Source organism: Tursiops truncatus, chromosome 21 (genome assembly GCF_011762595.2).
Source record: "Tursiops truncatus isolate mTurTru1 chromosome 21, mTurTru1.mat.Y, whole genome shotgun sequence".
Lineage (NCBI taxonomy): Eukaryota > Metazoa > Chordata > Mammalia > Artiodactyla > Delphinidae > Tursiops > Tursiops truncatus.
In genome coordinates this window covers 14,710,218-14,733,830 of record NC_047054.1, presented here as the reverse complement: position 1 = coordinate 14,733,830, position 23,613 = coordinate 14,710,218, and the positions used below count along the sequence as shown (strand labels likewise).

Genomic DNA, 23,613 nt, shown 5'->3' with positions numbered 1-23,613 from the left:
TTTGAAGGCCAAAGACACTTCTGTAAATAAATAACAGGATTGAAGGACTCAGATTCAACCATAATCACAAGATTACTTCTAAAAGCATTATTTACATATTGATCTTCTTTTCCTATTTATAAACTTGTATCTGGTCAAGGAAATGAGTGGAAAATCCAGAAGACTGTGGAGAAAATAAACATTAACACTTGTAATATGTATTCTTTGAAAGATTTTCCTCTACCTAGATTGCTTTTATGTACAGAGGTGATATTCAAAACACTGAATCACCAGCACAGCTGCATAGCTCACCAACCAGTCAGAACAAATGCTGGGTGATAATGAATAAGGATCTTGAACCCTCCTTCCAAATCCCTATCCAAGGCTTCAGCTCATAGTTACTTTATCTTGAGGAGGTCCAGGGTTGCCATATTTGGGAGAAGCCCTGTGTATGGTGGTGGTGGTGATGGCAGAGGTCTTGGTGCAGTGGCTATTTACCAGCAGATATAGAGGTCCTTCGACAGTTTAACAACTGGTATGGCTGTATGGCCATCTGTACCAGTACATACTGATGGAGTTATTAGCCTGGGACATGTCATAATTCCTTACAGTTTGTGTTTTCTTCACTTAGCAAAATCTAGTGAACATTTTCCTATGGCGAAATATATTCCTATACGTGAGAACTTTCTAACTCATCTTTGGTGATGAGCTGTAAACACGCCAAGATAATGATCCCTTAGTCTTTTGCAGTGGCTACGTGGGCATGTACCACCAGCTTCCAGAACCAGTCACCTCAAGCCAAGTCTACTGTTTACCCCAGTATGTTATAAAAATACTGTCATTTTCTCCATGTGTCATGATGTGAAAGGGTTGGGAAGAACTGTTCTACAACATGGCTTTTCACAGGAACATATCATCCCATTATATGGCTATAATATGGTTAACTTAACCAACCTGCTATTAGTGGATTTTCATCTTGTTTCTCTTTTTTTCCCAATATTTTATTTTATTCCTAGAGGACATGGTTATACGTATGTCTGGTTATTTTTAAATATTTTATTCATGTATTTATGTATGTATGTATCTATTTATTTATTTATTTTGGCCGCGCTGCGCAGCATGTAGGATCTTAGTTCCCCGACCAGGGATCGAACCCAGGCCCTTGGCAGTGAGAGTGCGAAGTCCTAACCACTGGACCGCCAGGGAATTCCCTATATGGTTATTTTTTAAGACAAGTTCCAGAAAGAAGAATTTTGATATATTGGGTCCTATTTAAGACTTGGACACAGAGTATAAAATTTCCCTGCCTTTCTATGAGTTCCTAAGAATACAGGTTCTAGATCTAGATTGTCAGCGTGTGCATCCCTGTTTCATCACTTTATTAGATGTATGACTCGGTGACTCTGTGCTTTAGTCTCCTTGATGAAAATGGAGTTAATCACAATATTTTCCTCACTTGATTGTTGTGAGGACCAATGAGTTAATATATATGGGGCACTTAGAACAATCCCTGGCTCATTGTTATTCATTAAATATTAGCGATTTTCTTTAGCAGTAGTAGTTTCTGTTAATTTTAAAGTTTTACAGTTTTCACTCACCTTAGAAATATATAAGAGTATGTTTCCTTGGGAACCCTCCTACACTGTTGGTGGGAATGTAATTTGGTGTGGCCACTATGGAAAACAATATGGAGGTTCCTCAAAAAACCAAAAGTTGCCATGTGATCCAGCAATCCCACTCCTGGGCATATTTTCATAGAGAACTCTAATTCGAAAAGATACATGCACCCCTATGTTCACAGCAGCACTATTTACAATAGCCAAGACATGGAAGCAACCTAAATGTCCATCGACAGATGAATGGATAAAGGAGATGTAATATACATACATATATATATATATATATATATCTACAATGGAACAGTACTCAGCCATAAAAAAGAATGAAATAATGCCATTTGCAGCAACAGGGATGGACCTAGAGATTACCATACTAAGTGAAGTAAGAAAAAGACAGATACCATATGTTATCACTTATATGTGCAATATAAAATACCATACAAATGAACTTATTTACAAACTAGAAATAGACTCAGACATAGAAAACAAACATAGAAAACAAACCAAGCAGGAAAGAGGGTGGGGGGATAAATTAGGAATTTGGGATTAGCAGATACAAACTACTATATACAAAATAGATAAAAAACAAGGTCCTACTTTATAGCACAGGGCACTACATTCAATATCTTGTAGTAAACCATAATGAAAAAGAATACGAGAAAGAATATATATATGTAACTAAATCACTTTGCTGTACACCAGAAACTGAATCACTTTGCTGTATACCAGAAACTTTACAACATTCTAAATCAACTATACTTCAATTAAAAATATTTTTTAAAGAATATCTTTTCTCCCACAATCCCAAAGGAACTGTGAATTAAATTCTTTATAATTATTTCTATAATATCAATATAATTTGCTTTTAGAAAAATGCAAAATTACAAAATTGAGATTTATGAGATGACAAATCTTTGGTAGACATATGTTTTGTGTTTTGCTCACTTTCTATAAGTTTGTTTGGCCAATTCAGGGATTTTTTAAACATGGAAAACTTTCTGGGAGCCCTAGGCACCTATTACCCCATTCTGGGTAAAATGAAAAATAGAAATGCCAAAGCAATCAGAGCCTCACAGCCGGATGCTCTCTAGACAGAGAGTTTTACAATCTTGGCTGCCCACTGTAATCACCTGGGACATTTTAAAAGGCACTCGTGACTGGACCACACCCCCAGAGATTGTAATTTAATCGGCCTGATTTAATTACCTGGCATAGGGAGTGTTCCAAGCTCCCCAGGTGATCCTAATGTGCAGCCAGGACTGGAAATCATGGCGTAGGTGGGCACCAATTAATTCAGGATTATTTAGGTGTGTCTGTGGGGCTGGCGCTGGAGAGAATGACTTTCATAATCAGTCGACTCTCCAGGCCAACTGAGTCACTTGCCACCAGGTAAGCTGGCTACAGAGCCTTCTTAAACTGGAACAAAAACATCCAATTCAGCTGGACATTGCAATATCTTGAAATTTTTTGCTCTGGACAGTTACTTTCACTTTCAAAATTTTCTTTTTCTTAAAAATCATCCCAAATGTTAGCCCTGCATTTTGTGGTGGGAAAGATCACAACATAACAGATATTTCATGTTCTTGACTATGTTTCTTCTGTGTTTTGTTGCTACTGATGAAGCAAGCAATCACAAAAAGATTAATTGCACACGAAACAGCCTGGATAACATGCACCCTGGGTACAATGGCTTTGCTCTTTTGTCTGCTTTGAGTGTTAAGTGTCTTGAAGTTCAGTATTTTAAGGAAAGAATACTTCACTTGGACTACAAACTATAAACTGAAATTGTCCTTGAACTGGGAATATTCAACCACAATGTGATTTCAGTGGAAAGATTTAAGAGCAGCTTCAAAGAAGTCAGAAACCTAAGGACGAGAAGATGCTGATGTGTTAGGAAAGTCTACAATATTTGCTTCTGTGGTTTTGAAGATGTAAATAGAAACAGCTATGGCAAAGAACTTCTATAATTAGGTTTCATCCTGATTCCAAAAGTTGCTTCTTACAGAGCTTTTAATAGTATGTGAAAACCACTGTTTAAAACTCTGGGTTTGAATTTCCTGCCACTTTAATGAAAAAATTAGTATTTTCAAGCTTTGGGGGTTTTTCTAAAGTCATGCGCTAAACAAGCAGAAGTCCTCTGTTGCCCAAAGGTTTTGGCGGAGGGTGGACGCTCTGGTAATTTTCTTCTCCCCGGGCACAGTCTTTCTCTAAGAGTCAGAGAATGCATTTAAATCAGAAATTAAATGGATTACGGGTGGGTGTAGTTATGGACAGACACTGGCACTTGGACCAAACAGATGTGCTCTTTCAACATGGTGACCATACCCAGTTCTTCCAAAAGCACAACAGAGAACAACCTTGCTCAGTTAGTCATACTTCCCTGAAGGGCCACCACCTAGAGTGGCATCTGCATTCAGCAGCGAGATGGGACAACCACATCCTACCCTGGAAAGGGAACCCTTATCATTTTCCCTCAATCCAAACTGCCAGGCAGTATCAGGTCCCTCTCACGAGCTCACCAAATGTGCTGTTTCCTTACTTGTTTTACCGCTCTGGTGAATTCTTTGTAGGTCTAAATCCTACAGGATATAAATCGAATCTGGAGAAAGACTCTGAATAAGCCTCCACCACCTCCAACCAAATTTTATCCAGGTGCAAAGTAGACCACGTGAGAATAAGAGAACCTAAATCCTGCCTATAACTGAAAGAACAGAGTATTATTGGCAAGTGATCAAGGAACATTTATGGCATTCTTGAGTTCCATTTAACATTTTGCTGAGAAGTTTCAGGAAAAAATTTAATAGCAATGGTGACTGATGGAATCAAATAAGTGAATCAAGTCAAACTGCAGTTGTGTTACTCTTTACATACCAGGGAAAAAAAAGTTAGTTCTGGATTAGTCTCTTGGATACTAGATAGGGAAAATCTAGCCTGGTGTACCCCATAATTTGCAGAGATGGCAGTGAGCCTTGGCATATATCCTATAGAAATTAGTCAAATAAGATTAGTTCTGGGTTCCTCCAAGAACTCAGGATGCTATTTGATGATCACTGTGGGATTCTCCTGGACTTGAGTTTACCCAATAGGACCTGAAAAACTTCCAGCAGTGGTTCTCAAATTTTATTTCTCATAATTCTCTGTAGAGAATTTTAAAAAAATTATCCATACTCATAGCCTATCTCAGAATGTCTGAATCAGAATCTCTGGTGGTATGTATTTTGAAGAAATATTCATAGGTGTTTTTGATGCACAGCAAAGTTGAGCATGTCTGAATTTAGGTGAATAGAAGGGATCAAGTTTCCCACGGGAAACTAGCTCTTCTGAGGGACTAGAGTTTTTTTTTTTTTTTTTTTTTTGGGACTAGAGATTTTTTAGGATTGTTCCAGATCATCTCGGCAGTCCTTTCAGGGGAACTCAAATCATTCAAGATATTCTAATGAACAAGATTGGTTACAGAAAGGAGAAAGGACACTCTTTAATTGTAAGGAGCCTTTGAACATCAAAGAGCTGTGCACTTGAAAGCATTATTCCAATCAACTTTTTTCCACAAGAATTAAGTTTGGAGATGATTTTTATTTTTGCCTTGCAAATTTTACAAAAAAGCATGATAACTCCTTCAATTAGACAAACTTATATTTTCTGTAATACATGCTTCATGTAAATATTTTCCTGTTTTTATATTTGTCATATTATATATCATTCCCAAGAATGCTTTCATTAGAAAATATTTTCCAAAATATGATCATACAGTTCATAAATAAATTTTATACAATTTATTTGATGAAAAGGAGTATCTGTAGGAGGAGAAATTTGGACTAATATTTATTGATCTCCTCATATACATTTATTTAATTATGGAGTGGTTATTATTCTTCTCATTTTACTGTTGAAAAAAATTGAAGTTCAGATTAAGAGGAATCTCCAACACTGTACAGTTGTTAAGTTATAGTGTCAGTATTTAAACTCAAGTCTGGCTGATTCCATAGTTCCTATTTACCAAATTGCATTATACGAGGACAGTCAATAGAGAAGTAGGTGTCCTTTCTTAATCCTTCAAAATTCATCTGGAGTGTTAGTCTGTATTCACAGCATGGCCATAAAGATTAGACAACTGGATATCTACTAAGACTTTGTCATCTTTCTTATTTTCCAATTTTTCACAAAGGAGTATATAGATACTTTAAGGAATAATTAAGGGGATCCAATTAAAAAAAAATCTACTGTCTTCTTAACCAACTAAGAAATAATACAAAAGAGTAAGTAGGTGGGGACCAAATTTTTGCCTTTATTGTGGACAGTTTAGGCTGAAGGATATGGCTTAACTCAGGAGGAAAGTGGGGCTCCTAAAACTGAATTACAGTTTTAAACAGACTTATCCATCCGGCACAGGCAACCGCCAGAACACTGGAAGCTTGAAGGAACAGAGTTAAAGGTATGCCTTCTGTAGCCAAGCTTCTTTTCAAGAGAAAATTCTAGATCTCTCCAAACTCACCAGTCAGATAAGCTGCTCCACCGTGGGCAAAGAAAGTCCAGCGCTGCTACACCTATGAATCTCCCTTCAAATGGGAGAAAAAAAAAATCAGAATTAAAGAAAAAGTGCTTCTCCTGGTCAGAAAACTGTGCCAGGAAGATTTTCATATGCTTAATAAAAATGTGTAAGGACACATTTAAAGTTAAACTTCATTTGCTGAGTCAGAGGAAGAAGCAAAAACCTAGCAAAACAGCTCCCACATCCACATATTTACAGACCGGTTCACTGAAGAGGGAAAATAAAAAGCCTCAGGTGGAAAGTCATTTAGTATCAATGTTTCTAGTATGTACTAATCAAGCACATATTCAAGTCAAGGGTTTGAGGTGACGTGAATACTATCAGTGTCAGAGAAGTTAATAATGCGGACTGAATAATGCGGTTCTACTGAACTTTAAAAAAATCTTGCTTTGTAGTTCCTCCATCTCTTTGGTAAACTTTGCCTTAAATTTAGGTTATCTTTGAGGACACATTCCTCACCATAAGTCCTTTGTTCTGTACTAAGACTGAGAGACTGCAGAAACTATAGCGTTATCCACTTAGTTTTAGATATTCTTTTGATTCTTCTTTAGTCTCTTTGAAGAAATATTTCCACCATTTAATATTTGTAAACATGTGGGGTATTTGTTCAGCTGGTAGTTCATTTACACCAGCACACATTAATTCATAATTAGTGTGAATTTAATGAGTTAAATAATTTCTAACAACTTCTTACTCTTCATGAGTTTTTAATTTACACTTTAAAAATGATGTGTAAATATGAAGGCAGATTTCTGAATAGTTTAGGCCAACCTTCCTACCCCATTCTCCTAAAATATTTTTATATCAGATTCCTTAAATTTGAGCCAATATTTGTTTGATTTAACATCTCAAAAATCAGAGAAATACTAGAGCTGGAAGGCACTGGGTCTAATATCCTCATTTTGTAGATAAGGAAACTTGGACTTAAAAAAATTAAGTGATATGACAAAGATCACAAAATAACTTCTTTAGTAGAGCTGAAACTGGAGTTAAGTTCTTGCAACCCCAGAAAGGGCTTTTCAGAACCACTTCCTTTATTTTCCAATTTATTTTCATACTACTAATGTCTAGCTTAAAAATTCTACCTCCTAAGATGATAGTTCTCAATCCTACTTGCTTTGTTTTGCTGTTTAATTTGATAGTGGTTTTTATTTTTTTAAAAAAAGTCTGGTGTGATTCTCCTGAGGAGGAAAATGTTCTTTTATTGTCCCTTTTATACTGTAATATAAAAAAATTTTTAATTTTTAAATCACATATCAAAATTCTTACAAAGCATTTGGTTTATCTCCATTCAGCTCTAATTTTAATAGTCAGTTCTAACTTCATGAAGGATCTGCATGGGCACTTTCCATTTCCCGAATGTTTCAGTTCTTGGCTTTGTTTTCCCAGACCTGGTATTTCATTCGGATTTGACTCCCATCACCTGCATTTTGCAGAGGTCCCTTTGCCGCTTCCAAGCGTATGTGTCAGATTGGGAGAAATGTCCTTGCCTGTTTCTTACATCAGAAGGTGTTTAAGTGCATTTCCCAAATAAGAAGCCCTGTTTTCCACCTGGCTGCTGCGAGTAACTTCAAAATCTCTGGGGATGACCATGTCTGTTCTGGGAGGTTCTCCTTGGAGTCTGATTGTGTAAAAAAAATCTGCTTCTTTTCCGGACGCACTTGGAAGTCTCTCTTTTGTTCCCACTTGATTATAAAACATGTTCAGCTGCTCCACATCAGAATAAAACATTACTTTCCTACCCAAAGATTTTTGCATTGTCCAAGGCTGATTAGATGGTCAGATTTATCGTCCAAAATTTGAAATCAGGTTTTGTGCCTCTTAGCAATGATTTCCATCAACACGATGCAGCCATCATACTTTTCCAACACAAAACATATGAATCAGGGCATAAATGTTTAGAAATATCTTGATGTAAAATAGACCGTAAAATGCAGCATAGCGTAGCATATGTCGACACAGCGGGAAACAACGGGTTCCAAAAGAAATGAGCCTAATTTTCTGATCCACTGGTGTGAGAGTGACTGGACTTGGAGGAGGCACAAAAGAAGCCATCTGAGGATGTAGCATGCCAGAGGAAAGGGACATTTTGATAATCCTGCCCTTCTCAGGAGCACATACACTTTGATATGAGACCCACTTTAATGTGAACACACAGAGGACAGAGTGTGGGAAATGGACCTGTTTTCCTATGTTTCCTCCCACTCATTTCATGGCTGCAGCAGTAATGCCCCATGTCCACAGTGGAAGCTTCATCAACAACTTGCAGGCTCTCAGGACGAGGAACAGTGGGAGTCCTCATCTACGAGTCAGATCTACTCTGGCTAAAGCATCATGTAACTGAGATAGGATTACATTTTTAGTGTTGAATTATTGACTGATGTCTCCCTTCCTTCTACATGTATGGACCCAGCCTAGCAATGTGAATCAGCAATCTAAAATACATGGTATAAATGTCTCTCCCCACCCCATTTTTTATCTTTTCACAACCTTCAGCCAAAAAAATAAAATAAAATAAAGAACGGAATTTCTCAGGAACTGTTAGGGAGCCAAAAAATATGCTAGATGCATTAGGTTTATGTCAGATGTAGGATCTAAGGGAAACAAGAAATCCAGGAAAGGTTTAAAAATCAGATTGAGTCTGAGAGGAAGCAGTCTCTGGCTTGGCGCCTTATGGATGGCAGAAATGATGCAGGGAGGATTTCCCAATTAGATCTGATTTTCCCTGACAGCACCATAAAACCATGTCTCCACACAGCAGTAAAACTCATATTCCACTGATCACTCAGGTTCTTTATTGCTGATTAGGTTTCCTGAATAAGTTCAGTAGTAGCCCTAATGAAATAGCTTCAAATTTGTTGGATGGAGAGAGTTGGAGCCTTGTTTAATAGTACCGTTTCAGTTAAGATTTTCACAACTCTTGCCAAATGGAAACTGAAATAAAGTTTTAGCATATCCAACCTGGCTATTTTCATGACAGACAAGTTATTGGTCTTGAAGCCCCATCAACATAGCAGCATCATATAGGGAAGGTCACTGGCATATGGGAAAGGCCAGCAGATCTGGACTATGGACGTGATCTGTCCAGAACCATTCACTTCATTCCATGGTCAAGAGTTTCCTTGCTGCCTGTAAAATGGGAAGTTGAACTAGAGAGCTCCTCCAGGTGTAACCACTATGGTCCTAGGAACAGGACAAAATAAATGTCCTAGGAACAGGACAAAAAAAATCACATTGAGTCTGGCTTCCTTCATGAGAACACTTCAGCCCAAACAATCACAATTAAAATAGCATGTGAGAAATTAGTGTTTTGGGTACCACTATTTATCAAGCAAATGGATCAAATGTCTTATGGACATTTTGGATAGGACCAAATAAATATCAAGGGCCTACTGGCATGAACCAAGTGTCTTATAGATGTTTGGGGCAGGACCAAATATCCTGCAAGGGGAAAGGAGAGGAGAGAGGCGAACACTGACTTGAAGTCGAGAGTGTGGACAGCAGGTCCCTGAACCAGTTTGTACAGAGAACATCATTGAGAGAAAGCAGTCCCTGTCCCCCTTCCACTGCCATTACAACCAGGGGGTGGCTGCTGTGCAGAGAGGGGGCTAAGGGCAGCGTGCACAGCTCTGATGGTGCTGGTCACCCCCCAAGCCCTGGACAAATACAATGTAGGCAGAGCCCTGTCCTGGTCCTGTCAGATTTCTCCATGAAATCCTCTCTTTCACTCTCTCTTCTCTCCTTCACGACCAACACAAAACACCCAGATGTTAGTCCCAAAGAAATCAGTTTCCCCTCCACCAGGAACCCAGTCTCCCAATTATCCTCTTCTTGTTCATTATAAAACATTCCATTCAGAGATATTCATGTGATTACAATAATTTGCCCATGAGAATATGAAAAGTCATCTTTAACCCTCCGGTTGGTGGCTGTTTATACCCTAAAGCACTTCTGGCGTTCTACTCAAGAGGCATTCTCACTTGTAATACATGGAGGACGGTACTTCTGAGCAGCGGGTTTTATGGCACCAGAGTGCCGTTCATCCAAACTCCCAGAAGGAATGAAACAAAGAAGTTAACTTTATCTCATTAATCTTCACAAATTAGCAAGGCAGGCTTTATTTTTTCTACTTTTTATAATAGACTGAAATTCAGAGGGGTTAAATGACTTGCCCAGAGCTTAGTAACTCCATGTTCTAAACACTCAACATGTCTTTGTACTTCATCACATCAGAATTTTTAATATGAAGTTTCAGAAGTGTTAATTTTGAAGGCAAATTAAGAGTCTTTTCTATTTATGATGTTAGAACATAGGACTGTTCTTCTTAAAATAACAGGTGCTTTTTATCTGGAAAGACCTGAGTTTGAATCCCAGCTAACTTGATCTGAGACTAAGTGAAGGCCCTTCAGATGTTTTGAGAATCATTCTCATCTCTCCAGTGAAGGTAATGGAAAGCCAAACGTGGAAGCAATGTGGAGTGTACACTTGAGGACATTTAGGTTAGAGGGAGGCAGACTATTGGGCGGTTTTGTAATAACACAGGATGCTGAGTTAGGGACACAGATCTGGAGACAGAGATCAAAAGATGTTAGAGTAATAATACAGGACACTGAATTAGTGCTACAGAGCTAGAGCGTCATAGATCTAGAGGTAGAAGTATTATCTTGGTAGCCAATTTGATGGTTAGTTTAGGCCTATTTCACAGCTCAGAAACTGAATTAAGGGAACCAATTAGTCTACTTTTTCAGGTCTTATTATTGACAGTCTTCAGATAATATTTTTTATTTATTTATTACCATTTTATTTCTCCCAAAAGGAAAAATCATGCCAAAGAGCAAGTTAAGACAAGATTGGTTATAACAAGACAGTTTTCTGTGACTGAGCCTCTCAGGAGAAAAATCACGACAGAGAACTGGATTCAGAAACCTGTTGGTCCAGTCATTCTGTCTAGAACTCAGAGAGTATTGAAGATTTTCCCGTGTGATGACTTTCTCAGCCACAATCCAACTAGATCTGTATCAATTAATTGTATTAATCAATTCAGATAAATTTTATGTAACTCGGTTCCTTCAAAGAATGTGGAAATAAGTAAATGACCTATTGTACATTACCTCCATTCACTCCTTCATCCAAAAAACTAATGATAACTAAAGGTTAGGCCTTTGCTGGGCATTGGAGATAGCATGTCCCTACCCGCTGGGCAATCAGAGAGTTCATGTTTGCAGAGAGGTGTAATAGGGGCACGCACAGAGTACGGTGGAAACATGAAACCTGAAAAAACTAAGACCTGCAAATCAGCAAAGGATTCTGAGAGGAGATAAGTTTTGAGGGTTGTATAGGAACTACCAAGACAAAAGGGAAGGCAAAGAGAAGGTAGAACATAGGCAAAGAAAGGAAGAGTGAAACAATGTGGCATTTGGAAAACAGGAAATACTGCCAATGTTCCCTGGGGAATAGGACAAATGTCTCAACTCCTTCCACTCTCTCTCTCTTTCAGTATACATAAGAACACAAAAAAAAAAAAAAAAAAAAAAAAAAAAGAGTGTTTTGCCCCTCTACTCTTGACTCTGTTCTGAGAAACAAAACCAGTAAGATACATACACATATATGTATTGATATGTATTAAGAGTGGAGGGGGGAAAAGCATTTGTTCAACTTTTTTGAGGTTTAATTACCACATAAAATTGTAAGATACTTCAAGTGTACATGGTGAAAGGATTCCTCCCATCTAGTTAATTAACACATTTATCACCACACATATTTACATATTTACCTTTAAAAAAAAAATCTTGTCTTATAGCTGAAAGTTTGCTCCCTCCTTTTACCAACGTTTCTCCATTCCACGCCCACCCCAGCCCTTGGCAACAACTTTTCTGCTCTCTGTTTCTATGAATTTGACTTTTTTTTTTCTTTTTTAGATTCCACATATAAGTGATACCATGCAGTATTTGTCTTTCTTTATCTGGCTTATTTCACTTAGCATAATGTCTTAAGGGTACATCTATGTTGACACAAATAGCAGGGTTTCCTCCTTTCTCATGGCTGAATAATATTCCATTGTGTGATATATATATATATATAGATATATATATATCCCACATCTTCTTTATCTACTCATCCATTGATGGACACTTAGGTTGTTTCCTTGCCTTAGCTGTTGTGAATAATGAACCTGGGAGTGCAGATATCTTTTTGTATCCTGTTTTCATTTTCGTTGGATATATACCCAGGAATGACTTGCTGGATCATAAGGTAGTTCTATTTTTCATATTTTGAGGAACCTCCATACTGTGTTCCATAATGGCTGTACCAAATTACATTCCCACCAACAGTGCACAAGGATTCCCTGGAGAAAAGGCATTCTTGATGATAATTTTGAATCAGATCATACCATATCTGAAGCTAGTCATCCCTGGAATGTCCCAGTTGAAGAGCCTATAAATTTCTTTTTTAAGAAAAATAGCATTAGTTTGATTTCATTTACTTACAATTGAGGGATTATTGATAGATACATAAATAACCCAAGCCAAAAAAAAAATCACAAAAGTTATTTTCTTCTTTCATAAATATTCCTAAAAGCACTGAAGGTGTCTAAGTCAGAAAACCATTCATAAAGGCAAAAATAACATTCATTACATATACACCTATATAAACACTACCTCTATATTTGAAGCTGCCAAGAATTCCAACCAAATAGGACAGGTACCCCTAGGCTTTAATGCACCAAAACTGTTTCAATTCGTTGCTTTTCATAAGAAAGATTTTATTTCCCCAGCTGATCAGAGAGTATTCTTGGAGAAAAATCTGTTGATATTCCCCTTGCTGAGTTTTAAATAACCTGAGTATGTGTGATATATCTTTTGTAGTGGGTACTTCAGAGAAAAAACACTGCTTTTAAATCTCATGCATGCCCCAAATGTAATGTGAAATAAATTCCACGTGAATGAGCTCCTGCCATGTCTAAATACTGAATTGTAATATGCAAGTTTCTCCGAGACGGGCCATTTTTTTTGTGGTCTTAAAAGCATCAAAGCTAAGAGGACTGATAAATTTTAAGTGTCTCTAGCAGATTTCGTGTAAAGCTGTAAGTTTATATCTCCATGCAGCTGTAGTAGCAAAAACATGAGTAATTCATTCTGAGGTTTCCCCAGGAACTCAAGCCTGTTCAATTAACAGGGTGTATTTCACTCAACACAGGAAAGCTGTGAATAAAAATGTTGATACCGACAGCCTTCAGTCTGCCCTCCAGGAATTTGTATTTCATCTTTGAGATGAACCTAGTGTCACAGAGTGTAGTCTCTGAATTTTTCCATCTTGTTTCGGCATGCTTCCAAAGCTCTCAGATTGTAATTAGAAGCTTGAAATCAATCGAATCTCTGTTTGGTGGCTCACTGCTATAGGGAGTAAAGAGCTGAAGTCTCCTTTGTGATTCGCTCATCCCTCATGTGTGAGGGGTCTTTTTTGAACTCCCAAAGAACATCTTACCTTCCCTAGAGATCCTTGTCAAGCTCAATAGGAATCGAATTAAAATGCCAAGATCAACTATCATTTACTGAGCACATCCTACATGCCAAGCACTTCACCTGACTTTCATATATCATTTCTCTTAATTTACACCATAATCTTCCAAGTATAGGTCTTGTCATTTCCAACTTAAAGAGCCTGAAGATCAGTGAGGTTAATTAACTGAGCTAAGGTCACAAAGTCTTTAAAGGAGCCAAATTCAAATGCTGAGCTGTCTGTCATCAAAGACCCTGTTCTTTCCACTATACTGTGCTTTCCTAAAAAAGTGCCTTCAGGGCCTCATCTTGAAGCTGTGAAGTAATACATTGGCACAAGTACAGTTATAGAGGCTCTGGCTGGCTTTCTTCTCCCACACCTCAGATCTTTCTGCGAACTACTAAAGCATAGTCTGTAACCTGAGAAAAAGTCTTCCCAGAGGCCCTTCACCTGCAATCACTGAAGATAAGAAAGCATTCCATACCCACGCCACTCTTAACGCAATCCACAGAGGTCACCCCTTCACTGTTACCAGAGTTTCATGACTGAGCAGAAAGGTAACCAGTGGACCAAAGGGACATTCATTTAACATATAAAACTTGCAAGTATCAGCTCCTGAGTAACAGTCACGTACCATGCACTGGCTGCTGTGTATGCCCAATATGAATCGAAATATGCAAAACAAACAGTTGAGCATACAAACTTTTTTCCCAAAACAAGCCATTTGCAGCTGCAAATGCAAATTGAGGCCATAAAGGCGTGAACTGAAAAAAAAGCGTTAGGACATTCTTGTTTTATCTTTTCAGCTCCAAGAACTTCACAGCTGCTCTTAATGTGTGCCTGAATATGTTATGTGTGTGTTTTGAAAGAAGTAGTGTACTACCTTTCTTAAAATCCTCTATGAATGGCAGATTACGGCAGAAAGGTTTTTTTTCCAACACCTAACCTTTCCTAAAACACTGGATCTTATTCTCAGAACCCAGTGTGTTAGGAATAAAGTAAGCCAATGTCATTTATTCTTAAAAGGAAATGTGTCATTTCTTTCAAACTTCTTAAGAGTTTTTTCCTTTAATTTTATTTTCCTCTGGAAAACATTTATATAAAACATTAGATTTTATAGATTTTTAAAATTTTCCACTCCATGCTCTTACCAGTTACATGCCATTGAAACTGGGCAGTTTTATTGGTTAAAATAACAGAATAAGAATGTATCAATACTATGTAACGACCTATATGGGAAAAGAATCTAAAAAAGAGTGGATATATGAATATGTGTAACTGACTCACTTTGCTGTACAGCAAAAAGTAAGACAACATTGTAAATCAACTACACTCCAATAAAAATTTTTTAAAAAGAATGTATTATAGTGTTAAATTCCACTATAGTAAGCCATGTTTTTTTTAATTGTGGCTAAATACCCCTAACATAAAATTTGCCATGTTAACCATTTTCGAGTGTACAGTTAAGTAGTATTAAGCACTTTCACATTGTACTTAATCACCGTTATCCATTTCTAGAACTCTTTCTATCTTTCAAAACTGAAACTGACCCTATTAAACAATAACACCCCGTTTTCCCCTCCCCTCAGTCCCTAGAAACCACCAATCTACTTTTTGTCTCTATGAATTTGAATACTCTAAGTGCCTTATATAAGTGGAATTATGCAATATTTATCTTTTTGTGATGGAATATTTCACTTAGCCTAATGTCCTCAGGCTTCATCCATGTTACAGCATGTGTCAAACTTTCTTTTTAAGGCTGAATAATAGTCCATTGTATGTATATGCCACATTTTAACCATTCATTTGTTGAGGGACACTTGGGTTGCTTCCTTCGGCTACTGTATATAATGCTGATATAATCATGGGTGTACAGACATCTCTTCAAGATTCTGCTTTCACTTCTTTAGGTATATGCCAAGAAGTAGAATTGCTGGATCATATGATAATTCTTAATTTTTTCAGGAACTGTTATATTGTCTTCCACAGTGACTGCACCATTTTACATTCTCACCAACAATGCACAAGTGTTCAAATTTTCTGTATTCTCACCACCTAGTTTCTGCTCTTTAAAAAAATTATAACCATCCGAGTGGGCATGAGGGGGTGTCTCACTGTGATCTGATTTGCATTTTCCCTTATATGATCTTTCCCTTAATGATGTTGAGCATCTTCTCGTGTGCTTTTTGGCCATATGTATATCTTCTTTGGAGAAATGTCTATTCAAGTTCTTTGCCCATTTTTAAATCTTGGTTGTTTATTTCTTGTTGCTGAGTGTAGGAGTTTTCATGTATTCTGGATATTGACCCCTATCAAATATATGACTTGCAAATATTTTTTCCATTCCATGTGTTGTCTTTTCACTCTATTGACTGTGTATTTTGATGCAGAGTTTTAAAAGTTTGATGCAGCCCAATTATCTATTTTTCATTGTGTTGCCTGTGCTTTTGGTGTCATATCCAGAAATCATTGCCAAATCCAATGTCATGAAGATTTTCCCTTAAGTTTTATTCCAGGAGTTTTATAGTTATAGCTCTTCCACTTAGGTTTTTGATCCATTTTGACTTAATTTTTGTATATGGTGTAAGGTAGGAGCTCAACTTCTTTTTTTGTATATATATATATATATATATATATATATATATATACACACACACACACACACACACACACACACACACATATATGCCACCAATTCTCATTACTCATGGAAGTTTTGTCCTATACAGTCATTTTAAACACTGAATTAGGGAATCTGAACCGTTGCTCTAAGAGAAATACAAGGTTAGTCTCCTGAGAGCCTGTGGTCACGTTTTTGTCACCTAATCAATACATAGCCTTGTATTATGTGTGTTTCTGTTTAAAGACACCCTATTCAATGTACACTGTTGATTTATTAATGTTGAGCTCAGAGCCAACAGCACTATGACTCATGCCCACATGAAGCTTAACACATGGGTTTTCTCTTTAAGATACAACAACTCTGCTCTTAGGAATGCTAGAATGCACTTCAGCCCAATGTTTGGGGGCCATTTTAAACAGAAAGATCACCAAACAAAAAAAGAAAATTAAAAATGAGGAAAATGTGGCACTAAACAGACCATGAAAACGACACTTGTGTTCAGTATGAGAGGAGAAACATGAAGGCAGTGCGTCGCCTTGTTTCACTGCAGTTGGGAACATATGCGCAGATGGACTCAGATGTTTTGCTGCTCTGCAAATGATGTGTCTGCAGATGCCTATGAGAGCACCACACGTATTGATGTGGGGATTACAAATACATTTTAGCGAGTAGGCGAATTCGAAAAAGCGAATCTCTGAATCATGAGGATTGTGCAAATATGTATTTCTGCTTTGCTTCAGGAATCCTTATCTCTCTGACATCCACTGAGAGAAAGAACTGGATGTACAGAAGCCGGGAGGAAAACATGTATGTGCTTAGTCTTGGTCCCTCATCAGGGATTTTGATATAATTTATTGGGCCTTCCCTCCCCTCCCCCAGCAAACTAACTTACCCTCTCTCACCCACAGGCATAATTTCAGAAAGCACTGAGAAAAAGATGTTTATTCTAATCCTGAAATTATACTCTATGTGGTTATTTGGTCCAAATCATTAAATTTTCTAAAGATAGCTCAGGTTGACTCGAGTATCTAGACCACTTAAACAAACACCTACCTGTTGTGGAGATAAAGGCACCTGACTAGCAAAACCCAATGTCCTTAATTAAACATTCGAACAGGTGACTCAGGGACATTGCCTGGCTGCCATGTAGCTTCCTATAGGATGAGACTATCTAAGCAACGACTGTGAGTTCTGGGCAGCTTGGCTGTGAGGGATGTTACTGGAAATGAACAGGGATACGGTATTACTATGGTCACTTCTCTTAAACTGCACTAACCTGAGGTTGCACACGTGAGTCCCAACAATTCTGAAATACTAATAAGATCCCAATCTCTGAGAATTCAAGGCTGAGGGCACACATGGGCCTGTGGTGAATCCAAATTAAAGATAACCTTGTGGAGGCTCTGGGGCTCTTCAAGCCGCCTTCTCCTGTTGAGACCTCCTTCATGCCTTTCCAAGGAAATGAGTTGATTTTTTAAAAAACTAAAATGGGGTTTTCTGTTTTTACTTCATATTCCTAGCATTCACAATGAATGCCCGTGTATGTCTATGTATGTGTGCATTGAAAGATATAAAATATATTCGTATTGTGTGTCCATTTTTCTTCCCTCCATGTGTCTAGATCTCAGGATTTTATCACTACTTTGTTTGAGACTCGGGCCTCCTTCAACAGAAAAAGACTGTACCTTCTGGTGTTCCTGTGGGTTCAACTGTGTCCCCCAAAAGATATGTTCAATTCTTAGACCCCAATACCTGTGAAGGCAACCTTATTTACAAACAGGGTCTTTGCAGATGTGATCAAGTTAAGATAAGGTCATACTGGATTGGAATGATATTCTCATAAGAAGAGAGAAATTTGGACACAGAGACACTGACACCCAGGGGAGAAGAAGACAGAGACAGAGATTAGAATGATGCATTTACAAGCCACAGGACACCAAGAATTGCCACCAATCATCAGAGGTTGGGGAGAGGCAAGGAAGGATCTTCCCCTAGAACCTTCAGAGAGAGCGTGGCCCTGCCTACATCTCTATTTCCAATTCCCAGCCTTAGAACTATATGAGACAATACGTTTCTGTGATTTTAAACTACCCAATTTGTGGTAATTTGTTAGATCAGCCGTAGCAAACTAATACAAATGCCTTTTCTGGAAATAGTACTGCTTGTATAATGCTTTGTCCCTTTCATCCCTGAGAATTACTTTGTAATTAAATGTGTCATAGAGAACATCTATATCATTTTCTCATTTTATGGATATGGAAACTGAGATCTGATAACATTATTTGTTGTAGATCACAGAGATATAAAGGGGAAGAGTCAAAAAAAAAATAACACAATCTCCTGACTACTTGATTTGTATTTCTTTTCAATGCACACACTTGCAAAGAAATTTTAAACTAATGGTTGAAAGAACGAACACATAATTCTTTATCATCCTTTTAAACTACGGTTATAGATTTAGCAGCAATCAAGAAATATACTCAGAGCTACAGGAACTAGCATCTCACTGTTCCAAATGTAGCTTAAGATTCTGCTTGGTTCAATTAATAATTGTTAAATACAACTTATCACGTTGTCTTGGATTTTGCTCCTCATTATAATAGCATTTGTAACTGGATTCAGACCTGCATCATTTAACTCATGATTCTAGCAGATTAAACACTTTTTACCTTCCTTTTCCCAAATGTACCCTTCACACACATACACATGCAAACCTACAGTAATGTTTAGACCTTGATTGACGCATATTAGGTATATGTGAAAATCTATACATTTATATATTTCCCAGTGAATAAGATCTATTTCTCCCCAAATTATCATGTGTCTGAAGAGCAAATATTAACAAGGGAAGGCTCAGCATCAAAGATAAAAGGTGGGGCAGTGGTTGAGAGTCCGCCTGCCGATGCAGGGGACGCGGGTTCGTGCCCCGGTCTGGGAGGATTCCACATGCCGCGGAGCGGCTGGGCCCGTGAGCCATGGCCGCTGAGCCTGCGCGTCCGCAGCCTGTGCTCCGCAACGGGAGAGGCCACAACAGTGAGAGGCCCACGTACCCCCGCCAAAAAAAAAAAAAAAAAAAAGATAAAAGGTGGGAGGATACACTATCTGTAGTGGTGGCAAGAAGCACCACGTACCATCACGTCAAAAACAGGAATTTCAGAGCTTATTGGTCATTTCATTTTCTTAAAACTGAACAGTAAATCTTATTTCACAAGGCTGATTAGAGATAAAATTTGAGTTATTTTATTAACACTTTATTTTAAGAGATAAAATTTGAGTTATTTTATTATATTTTATTTTGCGTGGGCCTCTCACTGTTGTGGCCTCTCTCGTTGCGGAGCACAGGCTCCGGACGCGCAGGCTCAGCGGCCACGGCTCATGGGCCCAGCCGCTCCGTGGCATGTGGGGTCCTCCTGGACCAGAGCATGAACCCGCGTCCCCTGCATCGGCAGGTGGACTCCCAACCACTGCACCACCAGGGAAGCCCCTTTATTAACACTTTAGATCATCTAGTTATTCCTCTTGTTCACCTGTTAGTAGGTATGTAATATCAAGAGTAATCAATGATATATTTACCTTTCTGAATGCCAGAGCATGACATTGACTTTTCTTCAAAATAAGTATTTTCTGTATAGTTACTGCTGCTTCTTGGTAAGCTGTCTTCAAGAATTATGGTTACCTTCAGAGAAATTCAATTGAATTTCTTTTATCGTGCCTTATGTTTTAGTTACCAAGATTCATTAAAATTCAGTACCACCTGTGCTTTTTGGTATTGCAAGTATGGTGGGACTTATTTTTAAATTAAATTTGTTGTGTTTCATTGCTAGATATGTACCAGTACTCACTGACAACAGCATGTATTTTTTAGCCATGCAACTTTATAGCAACTTCTTTAGTTTTTGTATAATATTACTATATAACCAAGTCTTACAAACTCTTTCTTGTTTATATGTATATAAACATATATATGTATGTATGAATATGTATATTCAATATATATTTATATATGCTACTCCAAAAATACTTTAAAATTAGTTCAACGCATGTACGACAAAAAGTTCTTAATTTTTTTTTTCAAAAAATTATCCTTGTGTAATCAAGAAACATCTTACACTTCAGCTACTCTTAAACACTGGCAAATTGATACTTTGAATAGTCTACAGCTATGCTAATATGGAGGCTGTTAGCCACATGTGTATTCAATTTAAATGAATTAAAAGTAGATAGAAATGAAAATTCAGCTCCTCAGTCACACTAGTCACATTTCTGCTGTTCAATAACCACGTGTGGCTAGTGGTTACCTTATTAGGCGGTGTGGATATAGAAAATTTCTATTATTGCAGAAAGTTCTATTGGACAGTGCTGGTCTATAGCATTAAAAGTTAAAATTTAAAGTTAAAAAAGAGATTATTTGAAAAGAATATGAATGTGGACCACTTATGTATTCCGGAGAATTGATTTTAGGACTCTCTAAAACAAAGACCAAAAGAAAAGGGAAAATAAAGGATCTAACTGTTTTTGCATTTAGATGCAAATATCCAGATGCCCTCCTACATCCAGTTCTTCTGTTTCTTCGGTTTTGGTTCTCTGAGTGCTGAATCAAGTTGATGTATACCTAGCAGCTATATTTTCCATTGCCTTTTCCACCTATTTCAATAATTTGCATGCTTTCTATCATATAACCAGCCTGTGTAACATGGAGTGATAATCCTTAGCTACGTTGCTTAGAGTGCTCATTTCAATTAGGGATTTAGCTAGTTTTCTGAAAACATCCAGATCAGATTCTAAATTCCCTAGTACATAAAATATAGTAACATGTGAACATTATATACAGTCTCCTTTTATTCATGTTATAGACAAATGTTAGGTGGATATAAGGATAAAATACACTTAATTTATATGTCTTAAAATTATATTTATAATTTTTTAATTAATGACTTACCATTATTGTTAATTCAAGTTGAACTTTAATTTTTATATAAAGTTTTAATCCACACCTGGAAAGAGGAAGGGAAAACTTAAGAAAATTCATACAAAATAACACTTCTGCTACGAAAAATAAATTATTTAAACTGAGTGAAAAGAGCTAAATATGGGCCCTCATTTAAATTTAAATTTCCCCTTCCTGTCATTCATTTCTAGGTTTTAGTTTCAATGTGAATATTAGATAAGAAAAATGAACAAAGCACGCCCTTAAAGATTATTAAATAATATGTCATAAAAATTGCTCAAGGTCAACTCTCAAACACCATAGGGAAAGCTGCTAGCTCTTTAGGGAGCTTCTGACTAACAAATAAAATAATAGTTTCAAAGATGCAAGGGTGCCTCCAGCCAAAAACAGGAAAAAGGGCTCTCCCACAGAGATTATTGTTGTAATGGTGTGTGCTCCTGGGAAAGAGATGAACTTTAATAATGTAACAAGTCTGTCAAAACCTCACAGTAATGTCCTTTGGTGTCTGGCCAGAAAGATGTACTGTGTCTAACAGTTGAAATACTACCCCTATTTCTTTCCCCAGTCATCAAAACAAAAAGAGTTTCACTTCACTACTTCCCAGTGGACAGTTCTTTGTTATAAAAATTAAAAACAGGACACAGAACACGTTCAAATTGTAAAGCTCACTAAAGTTACATTAATTTAACAGGACAGATTATGAAATTGCCTAAGTGTTACAAGAATGCTCATTCAACTACTGTGCACCAACCTACCCTAGGAGAAGACTAATGCTTGTTGTTACACAAGCAAAGATAAATGTAATTTATGAAAGTACTAAGGAAGAGGAGAGGGACTAGCTGGGTATCAATTATTAATACCTTTTAAAATTCTGTTTCCACTTTCTTTTCAATCTTTTCTGATTTCTTTGTCATCTTCAGCTATATTCCCTGGAAGATTCAGAAAGAGAAAAAACAAAAGGATGAGCAAGATAATTAAAAAGAAAGTGTGTGTAGTAGAGATAGGAGTTGGTTACAGGGTAAATTTCACATAATTAATAAATTGACCATATGTGTATTGATATTTTACCCTATCTCCAGCACCATGCTATGCCCTAAAAACGGCACTGATTTCAGCAGATTAAATCTATTTTGTAGTGAGGATATATACGGTTTGCCCTAAATAACTTCTGGAATCAACTAGGGCATTAGTTAATTAATCAGAACCTATGAATAATTATATAATAAAAAGTATATTTAGTGCCACATCATCTTGTATAGACACGTCTTATCATGTAATAATAGTTCAATTATAATTCAAAAAAGGGAGAAAGCCACAATTAGCTGGATTCACCTTGATGAAGGAAATAAGAATTCATTTGGCCCTGATAGACTGTTTACATACATAGAGAAAGAAAGTGGGGAGGAGGGTCTTTGAGGTCTACAAAGAAATGGAGTCAAAAATGAGCATCTCAGCTGAGAAGACAATTCAGTTTCTACTGGAGAAACAGGATTTTGCACATGCATTGTATAGTTATGGAAAATCAGGTCACGAGGATCAGTCAGAGGTCCATATCAAGGACCCAAATATGCCTTCCAAAGCAGGCAAGACTTTCTAAGTTACATGGCCGATTAGGCATTTGCAGGCGCCCTCTGTTGCACTAGGGCCTCAATGATATAAAAGTTCAGAAGTACAATAAGGAATAAACTTAAACTATGATAAACAAAGATGCAATTGAGGGTCAACCATAATGAGTGACCTCAACGGATTTTGGAAGTTGTTGAGGGGCAGGGTGTACACAGCCTACTCTACTGCTGTGCCGCTGAGAGGCTGGAGAGCAGGGGAGGAGTCAGTCCCCCCATGAGGCTCTGATGGGGTGCCAGGCTCCAGTCTGCAGGGACTGCTGAGAGCTGAGGTTGTCGTTGTGCAGCTGAAGAGAGTGAGATGAACTGAATCAGCACTTAACATCACTCCATCCTTATCCAAAATGGAAAGCAAATAAAAGCTGACATCACCCCAGTGTCAAAGCCTAGAAGTTCTTCTCTAGAGAAACAGAAAATGTTTCCGGAAGGCTGCAGCTCCCAACACGGATGCTGACATTCCAGAGTAAATCTCTCTTTGTTCTGCTATTGGGGGATTTGGAGTCTGACAGCTAGCTCCTTGTCCACTTACTGGAAAGAAGCTTTACTAATCAGCATGACATCAGCTCTGTTCATATATCCCGTCATATTTTTGAGTCAGGCAGGAGACCTGGCTAGAAAAGAGCCACAAGTGAAATTCCCACCAGATTCCCACCCGCGCATTTGAGTGTGAGTTCCACAGCAGTTATGTGGAGCTGCTTGTGAGCATCTCAGCAACATCACTGCTTCTCTTTATGCACAGGCGGGAAGCCTGGAAAAGTACATTTCCTAGACTG

At 37.6% G+C, this 23,613-nt stretch overlaps 1 long non-coding RNA gene across 1 annotated transcript in view; it reads right to left on the bottom strand.

Moving 5' to 3' along the window:
* Positions 1-23,613, bottom strand: part of LOC109547644 (uncharacterized) — a 105,582-nt gene that overhangs the window by 15,740 nt on the left and 66,229 nt on the right. Inside the window, exons 12-14 of the long non-coding RNA XR_002173538.3 lie at positions 22,079-22,147; positions 21,210-21,264; positions 6,091-6,154 (exon numbers count right to left, since the gene is read on the bottom strand). This is a non-coding gene — a long non-coding RNA (uncharacterized lncRNA). The remainder of the gene's footprint in view (positions 1-6,090; positions 6,155-21,209; positions 21,265-22,078; positions 22,148-23,613) is intronic.